This window comes from Triticum dicoccoides, chromosome 2A, assembly GCF_002162155.2.
Source record: "Triticum dicoccoides isolate Atlit2015 ecotype Zavitan chromosome 2A, WEW_v2.0, whole genome shotgun sequence".
Classification (NCBI taxonomy): Eukaryota; Viridiplantae; Streptophyta; class Magnoliopsida; order Poales; family Poaceae; genus Triticum; species Triticum dicoccoides.
This window is the reverse complement of record NC_041382.1, coordinates 238,431,858-238,442,698: the sequence shown is the minus strand read 5'-3', so window position 1 is coordinate 238,442,698 and position 10,841 is coordinate 238,431,858.

Below are 10,841 nucleotides of genomic sequence, written 5' to 3'. Positions count from 1 at the left end.
AGAACCCACACACTATGTCTCTCTAGGTTTGTATCTCTCTCACACAACCCCACGTAGGTGGTGTACGTATACAAGAACAGAATAGGTGCACAGTGCACGTACTCACGCTTCGTGCCCAACCACACATGCGCGGGTACACGGTGGAGGTCATTTCTTTACGAAATGGCAGCCCACGTGCTAATTTGAATGCTTGTAGCGGTTGTTTACCTAGGGTGGTCGTGTACCACGCGTGCACGAAACAAAGTTCGACTTGACGCGTTGCCGCATTATTTTTAAATAAAGTTATAGCGCTCAATGGCACGTACACAAAATATAAAACTATTTTTATGGAGGAAAAGGTAGTCCGCTCTTCAGAGTATCTCACACAAGGCTCCGGTGGCCTCTCTCTCTCTCTCACCGTTGGTCACTGATCTGGCCGCATCCCGTCCGCCGGGGGAAAGGGAGTGCGGTGGCCTCTCTCTCTCACACCGTTGGTCACTGATCCGGCCGCATCCCGTCCGCCGGGGGAAAGGGAGTGCGGTGGCCTCTCTCTCTCTCACCATTGGTCACTGATCCAGCCGCATCCCGTCCGCCGGGGGAAAGGGAGGAAGTGCATCGTTTCTCCGTTCGACGGTGCTGAGGCAGCACGTCCAGATCTGCGGTACACACCGTTCTCTCTGACCAAGCTCCGGCGCGGCAGGGCCTATGCCACCTGTTCGCAGATTCCGCCCGCTGCCGCTCACCTAGTTACTTCTCGACGACCTCCAGGTATCCCCTCCGGCCTTGCTCCACTGCCCGTTTTCCCACGTCGTTGCATGTGGATCTTCCATAGTTCTTTGCCCAAAACGTAGCTCGTCTGGCGTACTTTCCATATTGCATTCTCGTCCCCACACCGTTTTAGACAAACACAACCGTGTTGTTATCTTCCCTTAGGACAAGGAATATGCTTCTTTTTTGTCGTCGCATGTGTCATCAACTATTATTGGCCAGTAATTGTTTCCTTTCTACCTCTTTTTTGCAAACAGGGCTATCCATTTCACCTCGTTGCTATTGCGACCTTTTGGTGAACTGCACAAATCACTTTTTTCTTAAGAGTGTTTTGTGCAGTTGTACTAAAATGTCACACGGGCAACATCTCTACATTTTAGTGCGACTGCACAAAGGGAGATTGGTTTTGCTCTATCCTCCTCATCCAACTCCGAGCCTAATCTTCTCCAACTAGTTAGTCTTAAGAGAAACTACAAAGGTGACCGGCTTCTATTTGTGTGTTTATTGTTTCATCAGCAGTCCTCTATTATTGTAATCACACTTGATATCTTTGGAACAGGGACGCTCAGCTCTATTTTAATGGAACTGCACAAAATGATTGCAATGTTGCATGGTCCAGATAGCTACTGTTTTCCCAACATGCCTTGTTGATTTAGACAGAGCTAGGGGGACGTTACTGCCAATAAAAGCATGGATCAATTTTAATTTAACACATTCTCACAACTTTGTCTTTAGTTGTGATGTAATTATTAGCTCTGATCTGCTAATAATTGACATGCATTAGCAAGGAAGTTAGTTTTTTATTGTTTCCGAAAGAGCATCGTTGGCAAGACACGCGAAACAAAAGCTGAAAGCTCACACCATTGTACAATTTCATGTCACTGGAAAATTATTTGTATAGTACGTCAATTATGTAAACAAATGATGGAAGCTTGATAGCATTGCCAGAAGCCTCTTCATCATCCGGGTCCATGTGCCATGCACAAAATTATACTCCTTCGTTCCTAAATATTTGTCTTTTTACAAATTTCAAACGGGCATAATTTAGAGTGTAGATTCACTCATTTTGCTTCGTATGTGTATTCCCTCCATTCCTAAATATTCTATTCGTCTTAACAGAGATTTCAACAAGTGACTACATAGGAGCAAAATGAGTGAATCTACACTCTAAAATATGTCTATATACATCCGCATGTGCCAGTCCATTTGAAATCTCTGAAAAGACAAATATTTGAGTAGTCACTCGCTGAAATCTCTAGAAAGACAAATACTCCGGAGTATATTTAAGAACCGAGGGGGTAGTGCACAACCGCATGGGCGACTCAGCCCGGTCGTTGCGCCGCATTAATAGTGAGCAATGAGCAGTCAAATCATAAGCCCCACCTTTCCCACTGTAAGTTGCTCTGAAGAAGCAACCATCAATACGATCTTCTTTGAATCTGCTATTACTACTCTATCTGTCACTGTTTATACAGCGCGCTTCAAAAAAAAGAAAAAAAATCTGTGGGACCAAGGCAACTAGCGACCGGCCTGCAAAATAGCATTGGTAGTTATAGCACGACGTCCATTACTACATGGAATAATGCGTACACACATGCATGCAGTGCTTCCACCCCGGGTACACACATGCATGCACTCCATAGTAGTACTGTACATGGAGAGAAAATTGTGGACTTGATTGTGGTTACCACACCCTAATTAATTGAGTATTAAACCAAACACATCTAAAGTCTCTCTGGTGGTGGAAATGCATTGAGAGAAATGCATCATAATGAAGCGCGCCCTGTAAACTGTGACGGAGGGTGGAGTAGTATGAAGGTGCAAAACCAAGTACGCGTACTACTGCGCTTGGCTCTTTGCCCCTTCATGAAGTCGAACAATGATGGTACTCCGCATGTTGGGTACTACAGTGTATGCCTCTGACAATCTGACACCGAATGGACTAATGCATGTCCATTGAGGGTAGGTTGCATTAGTCAAAAGGCGAAGCGAGCTTCACCTTGTCCTGCAATCTTCTCCTTGTTCTGTGAGTTGACGGGACACACCAAAAAGTAGTGCTAGTCCATACTCCCTCCTTTCCGGTTAATATGGCTTAATCTTTTTTGCTGGTAAACGAGAGAGCTTTATTCACATATAAGCATTCTTAGGACGATCAGCCAAGACACTGGTCACTAGGAAGCGAGGTACCCCGCAAAAAAGAAGTAGGAAGCGAGGTGTTTCATCAAGCCAGCTCTCGGCCACATTCAAAGTGCAGCAAGCACGGTTCGCATGAAGATGCACCGCAAGGTTTGCTGACATGTTTACATGCTCAATAACAAAAAAGAGAAAATATTACTGAGTGCTACTATTGGTAACAGGATATGAGCCAGAATTAAGCAAGAATTTTGGCGAGTGTTCCATGCAATCAACTTCCATTATCACATGCGAGAACCCTCGAAGAGAACCAAATGTGTTGAAGATTGCTTTATCACATTTTAAAATTATAATAAGAGTGCAGACGCTCCTCCATCTGGTTCCTCGTACTAGTATAGTATGTACCTTTATGGACTATAGTAGTAGTACTAGTAAACTTTGCACTTTGCTGTTCGGGAAGTCAAACAATAATAGCACTAGTAGTATAGTGTATGCTTCTGGCAATCTGACACCGAATTAACTGTTGCACGTCCACCTCCTGAGTGCGGGAGAGCTTGCATTAGTCAAAAGTTTCTCCTTGTCCTGCGAGCCACCGCGCGCAAGCTTCTCCCGTCCTACAACCTTCTCCTCGTTCGGCAAGTTGACGGGACACAAAAAAGTAATGCTAGCCCATGCTGCCTCCTCTCTAGTTAATATGGCTTAATTTCAAACGAGATAAATACACTGTCCGTCACTGTATATTTGTAAAAATATGGTTAGTGGACTTCATAATACGCTCATTGTGCTCAATATATATATTTTCCGGTGTTCATACAGTCACTAGCTCAACCTGACTGAGTATGTGTGTGCATGCATGTGTAGGTTGAGCACTTGAGCGTGACCGTGTGTGTTCCGTAGTGTGCTCGGACATGCACGCATTAGGGCGTCGCGCGCGTTTTTCTGTCCATGTGTACGTGTGACTGTTGCATACACGTAGGGGGAGTACGTGTAGGGGCCACTAAGGAGCAGTCAAATCACACAATAAGTTAGTCGGAAGAAGCAACCATCATTTGACTCTTGAATGACACGTACGCAATATAAAATGGTTGATATGGAGAGAAAAAGAAAACCACTATATATACACTAGCAGGAGCCTAAGCTACAGGCCTACATGCTTAGGTTGCTCTCTTCACAAGCATAGAACGACGGGCCTGATCCCGCATCTGGGGGAAGGGAACAATGTTCTACATAGACGCAGTCGACATCGGCGAGGGAGAAAACCCACAGTAGGTGCGTCCCAATCGGGGGTCACCGTGGGCCGATGCTGCGTCCCAACCGCCCTTCTAGCTACAGCCCGACGTCCCAGGTAGTCCATCTTCCTTTTGGAGCCGGCTTGCTCCACCGCCGTAGCTCCATCTCCATGTCGATCTTTCTCTACTTCTACCGGCTTCTACTTGTGATGAGTTTATGTCTCATGAACTAGTGCCAGTACTATTATTCTAATCACACTTCTTCAATATCTTTGCCATCAGGGATGCTCAGTTCAATTTTAGTGGAACTGCACAAAAGCATCATATGATCCGAGGGTGCCAGCCGTCTTTCTTTCGACAGGTTCTACCTGGCCAGGAAATTAAATCATGTTTAGGGTTTACGGTTTAAGTCGTAGTGACCCCATCAGTAGTTTTTCTTTCGTACATGCTCTCACAACTTTTTTCTTTAGTTGTGAAGTAAATATTGGCTATGATCTGTGAATCATTGAGATGCATCAGCATGTGTGTTAGTTTTCCTTTGTATTTGATGGAATGTTGTAATGGGGCAACCTTGGAATAGGAATGAAAATGGAGTGGAAAAGTTTCCGTTTTTCCGGAGAAAAATGGAAACGGAGAGAAACCAATGTTTCGTTTCGTTGGATCACGCCATTGAGCAAAACCAACATTTAAATCACGTCTGTCGTGTTCGTGTCTCACCCTCCTCCACGGCTCGACCCCACACGGTCGCTCGGCATGCCACTCACCGCAAACCGAGTAGTATACCATAACTTTCCCGCCTGCTTGTCGATGGATCGCGCCATGGAGTACTAGCACTACTAGAAGAGATTGACGAGTTGGGGGAGGACAACTAGCTGTAGCACGGACTCCCAAGAACTTACTACTAGAAGAGATCGCGCATGTTGTAGCTGGCTATTGCGACCTTTGAACGCGGAGCAGCCGCGTGCACCCGGAAGCGGCGCGGGCGACGCTCTCTCGGCCGGCACGCCGCTTCAATGCCGACGCCAGTGAGAGGTCGCGTCCGCTCTGGCCGGGCATGAATGCGGCACTGACCATTTCGGGTGGGAAGCACGTGCGGGTGATGAAGAGGGCTCGGGTTGGTCAAGACTGGCCATGGCAGCGGTCTAGACGTGCGCAAACAAGAGATGTTGTACGTTAATATTGTTGCGTATATAATTAACAACGTAAATAATGTGCTAGTTGGACAAATATGATTGGAGATGGAGATGGAAATGGAATTTTACGTAAACACGGATATGCATGTCTATGTCTATGTGTGTGTGCGCGACGACTCTCGCGACCTGGAAGAGGGGGCGTGTTTTTGATCGAGTTTTCTTTCTTGGTACGTTAGAAAATCAGTTTGTCTAATTCATATCTAAATGTTATTTAAGGATATCACATCTAAGCTCCCACAAGTATATAATGTAGCAACAAGAAACTAAGAAAAACTAGGAAAAGACCACAAACAGAGTGGACATCAACTTATATGTGACATAACTATGTCACATCTAGATGTGTCCTAGACAGACCCTTAAAAAATTGTCTGCCAGTATTCGCTTCTTTTTTCCGGGAACGTGTGTATTCTATTTAAAACCACAGCTATGGAGAGATTTTTTTACTCCATTATAGCCTCTTGTTTGATAGAGTTTCTCGCGTCTTGCTCTCTCACCCTATCCATATCAAAACAAGATGACAGTGTCCACTCTATCTCTCTCCTCACTGGTGGTCATAGATCCGGCCGAATCCCGTCCGCTGCGGGAGGTGAGGAGGTGTAGCGTTGACTTTGTCGCCGTCGGCAATGGAGGAAGCCGATGCGCACCGTCCTCTCAGAGCCGGCGCTGGCACGAACAAAGATCCGCCGCGCCCTTGTTCGCTGCTGTCGTGTGGGCAGATCCCACCCGCCCGCCTAAACGACATCTCGCCCACCTCAGGTATAACTTCTTGTACTGGTCCAGCTCCCCAGGTCGCTGCATGCGGTTTTTCTTCTATGTGACTACTCCCCATGCATAGTAGCTAGGGTTCGTCGGCTGGTCCAACATTACCTACTAGTACTATTATAGAGGAAATGCCACTCAAAAAGTTGTCCTGATTTATGCCTCGGTGGAGGTATACATGTTGTTTCGACAAAAACTACATGGTGGTTGTGCGGTCATTGTCCATATGGTGGTAGTACTATCACTGGTTAAATGAAGAAATGCTTTTTTTCTCGGGTATCCTGGTTTAGTTCCCATCAAGATAATTATGATGCTTCTGTTTGTTGGTGTAATTTTCATTAATTCTTATTGACAATTGAGATGTCGTTGCTAACCCTTTTTTATATTTTTGGAAACAGCGATGCGTGTCTCCATACCCGGGCTTGTCTTCCTCAATTTTAGTGGAACTGCACAAAATTGGATGGCCATTGTTGTTCCACCTCACTGTCCTCTGCCACGTGGTTCTTCCTTCCTCGAGCTTGATTACTGAGAAGAAACAAACCACAGTGAGGATTTGTCAAACTTCTTAGGTGCCTCACCCAAACTTGATGCCAAATGGATGATACATCACCATGATGACCTATCGATGCTCATGGTTGTGCCTCATGGTTGCGTCGGCTGGTGAAGCTGATCGATTTTCAACGAAAAACAAGCTGTCTTCCATCAGTGCTCTTTGCTTGTTATGCACAAAGATGATATCCTTCGTCAGTTCACCTTGGTTGCGTTGGAGACGCAGTCTTCTTTCACGTTGGTGCAATTTTATCACACAATTGGCTATGAACCCAATGTTTCCTCGAAGAAGGATCGACATTGGTACTAAGAGCATAAGTTTTGTATTGATTTCTAAGACTTCTCACAACTTTGTCTCCAGCTCCCCCGTAATTTTATTTGTCTAGCTATTAACTTTGATTTAGAAAATGGTGTGGACTAAAAACCCGGATGGACATAGTAGCCCTCCATTTTTATTTACTCCACATATTAGATTTGACTGAAGTCAAACATTGTAATACTCTCAAACCTTTCCGATAATTGAAATTAAATTTCTTTATTTGTACACACTCTCACACGTTTCCGATAATTTGGCGCATGTGTGGTTGTTCACTTAAGGGAGGGTAGTGTACCACACGTGAAGGACAGGAAGTGCGACCAGGACGCGTGGGTGTGGATCGTTAGTTCATCAGAAGTAGTACTAGTTTTCTTCACTGTACATTAAATAAAGAGTTTCCTTTCGCACTTACACAATTTGAAACGATTGTTATGGAGAGAACAAGAAAACCACTCCACTATATTTTAGTCGTATACACAAGAGTACTATATGGACGTAGCTTCATTGACTTAGTGCACCTGCCTTTGGATTTACGACAGGTGGGCCCAAAATGTGGCTGGCTCACCTGTCATACAACCAAAAGCAGGTGCAGTGAAGGAACCGGAGCTCAGTCCATACTACAGTAGTATATATATAAGCGGGAGCCTCAGTGCTTGTTCGCTAGGGTTTGCACTCTCCACACGCTCCCCGCACTACATATATGTTACACGCTGGAGGCTCAGCATTCATTTGCTAGGGTTTGCTATATTCACAGTCTCTTACCCTCTCTTCACCATATCTAAACAAGACTGCGTTGGCCTCTTTTCTCTCTCTCCCCCCTCACAGCTGGTGAAGGAGGCGTCCATATCCCATCGCACCGGGAAGGGGAGAAGGTGCAGCATTCACTCTATCGCCTTCGGCGAGGGAGGCAATCCACTGCCGGCTGCACTGTTCTCTTTCACCCAGCGCCTGTGCGGGAGGGCCACCGATCCCTTCTTCCTCACTGCCGTACGTAGTGTGGGCAGATCCGGCCTCCCGCCGCACGCCTTGCCACATCCCGACGACCCTAAGGTATAAGTTTCTTTGAAACCGTTGTTGCTCTAGCTGCATGTGGATCTTTTTCGATCTGTAGTCGAATCTAGGTCTTGGTTCAAAGAGGAAAGAAGGGTGCGGTGGGCTAGAGCAAGAATCTAGGACGTGGTTCAATGAGGAAAGGAGGGGCGGAAAGTAGTATAGACTGGCTATCTAGCCGCTTTGTAGGTCAAAAAGGGAAAAAGGGGGTAAGCCAGTACACACATCTATAAGGAACCGATCTCTTTGTTGAAAAGGGAAAGAAACTTGGGGGTCGGGTAGTTTGTGCACGACTAGATTTGCTGCCCTCACATAGGAAGAAGGTTCAAAGAGAACAAATATGGGACCAGCGCATATATGCTGCTTGGCTACATACTCTGCATCACCCATTTATATGTGTGGACGCACATGGTGCTGGCATGTCCCATGCAGCTATTTTGCTGTTGTTAATCTCAGAATTAACTACTGATATGTTTTAAAAGAATTTCTCTGTTAATATGAATCAATGCAACCGTTTTAGAAATGCTATTGTCCTATACTTTGTTTTCCATCAAGATAAGGTAGATGCTTCTTTTTGTGGCTGCATGTTTCATCCTCCTTTATTGGCCAGTGATTGTTTTCTTTTTTGCCTCTTAAAACAGGGATATTTATTCAACTTGTTGCTATAGAAAACTTAAATGTCACACCGGCAACTTTGCTTGATTTCAGTGCAACTGCACAATACTTGATTGGATTTCCTATTCGTGTTGGTAGATTCGTATTTTATGTTGGTCGTCTCATGAAAGGTCAGTACAGGACTTCATCCACATGATTGTGAAGTGTGCTTTGAGATGCTGTGCTACTTGTATTGGTACTGTTTTGAATAACTGATGAATTCAAGCTATTGTATTGTTGTCTATTCCCATTAAGTAGTGAACAAAAATGGGACCAACCCAGACATGATGCTTGTTGCTTTGTTACAACAAATTCAGCATCACCCCCTTTATAAGCCAGTAATTGATGCCACTCTCAGAATTAACTACTGAATCTTATTTCAAAACTGCAACACTTGTTAGGGATTGGCGGGATTACCATTTTTGTGGCCGCATGTTTCATCCTCCTTTATTAGCCAGTAATTGATTCCTCTTTTGCCTCTGTTTATACAGGGATATCTATTCAACTTGTTGCTATTGTGACATTTTGCTTCGCTACGCGAAACACTTTGCTTGATTTTAGTGCAACTGCACAAAACGAGATTGGATTTTCTATTCGTGTTGGCAGATTCGTACGTGATCTTGTGTGCGTCATGACAGGTTGGTACTTGCCTTCATCCACATGATCGTGCAGTGTGTTTTCAGATGTTGTGCTACTTGTATTGCTACTGTTTTAAATAAATGATGAATTGAAGCTATTGTATTGCTGTCTTTTCGCATTAAGTAGTGAACAAAAATGGGACCAACCCAGACATGATGCTTGTTGCTTTGTTACAACAAATTCAGCATCACCCCCTTTATAAGCTAGTAATTGATGCCACTCTCAGAATTAACTACTGAATCTTATTTCAAAACTGCAACACTTGTTAGGGATTGGCGGGATTACCATTTTTGTGGCCGCATGTTTCATCCTCCTTTATTAGCCAGTAATTGATTCCTTTTTTGCCTCTGTTTATACAGGGATATCTATTCAACTTGTTGCTATTGCGACATTTTTCTTTGCTACACGAAACACTTTGCTTGATTTCAGTGCAACTGCACAAAACGAGATTGGGTTTCCTATTCGTGTTGGCAGATTCATATTTTATCGTTGTCGGTCTCATGAATGGTCGGCACAGGCCTTCATCCACATGATTGTGCAGTGTGCTTTGAGATGTTGTGCTACTTGTATTGGTACTGTTTTAAATAAATGTTGAATTGAAGCTATTGTATTGCTATCTTTTCCCATTAAGTAGTGAACAAAAATGGAACCAACCCAGACATGATGCTTGTTGCTTTGTTACAACAAACTCTGCATCACCCCCTTTATAAGTAGATGGAAGCACATACTGTTGTTGCGCCCACTCTACCATGGAACTGAATCTTAGTTCAAAACTGCAAACACTTGTTAGGGATCGGCAGGAGTACCATTTCTGTTAGGGATCGGCCGGAGTACATGTTTAAGAAATGTATTGTTCAGATAATGTCTCTGTTATTATATATTAGTTACAGACTTACAATGTTTTACAAATGGTACTATCCTACTTTGTAGTTCTTTCTACATGTTTAACCAAGGTATTGTTAAGATAATGTCTCTGTTAAAATGAATCAGTCGCATTGTTTTAGGAATGATACTTTTCTGCTTTTTCGTTCTTTATACATCTTGAAACAAGGCATTGTCAAGATAATGTCTCAGTTAATATGAATGAATCACACTGATTGAGAATTGCTACTCTCCTGCTTTGTTTCCCATTAAGATAAGGTAGATCAGTAGATGTTTTTCTTCTGGGAGTACAAGTCATCAATCGTTATTTCTCAATAATTGTTTCCCTTATACCTTTTGTTGCTTACAGGGATATCAAAATTAAAGCTCGATTTTATTCCGACTTGAATTTTAGTTCAACTGCACAAAAGGATCCAATGTGTCCAAGCCAAACTGCTGCATTACTGGGTCCAGTTGGCCGTTCCACTTTGCATAAAGAAGCTGTCATTGTTTGCGCTACATTACAGAAGGAATGACCGAGAAGCTTTACAGAGTATTAGGCCTTCCACTATGTAGGCCAAAAGAGGTGCCAATTTCACCTTTTCTTAGTTTGGCACCGAATCCCTCCATTGCTACAGCTAGTGCCATAAATATTAGACACATGTGACATGACTAGTCTGTAGAGACCATTGGCAATTTAACAACACGTGG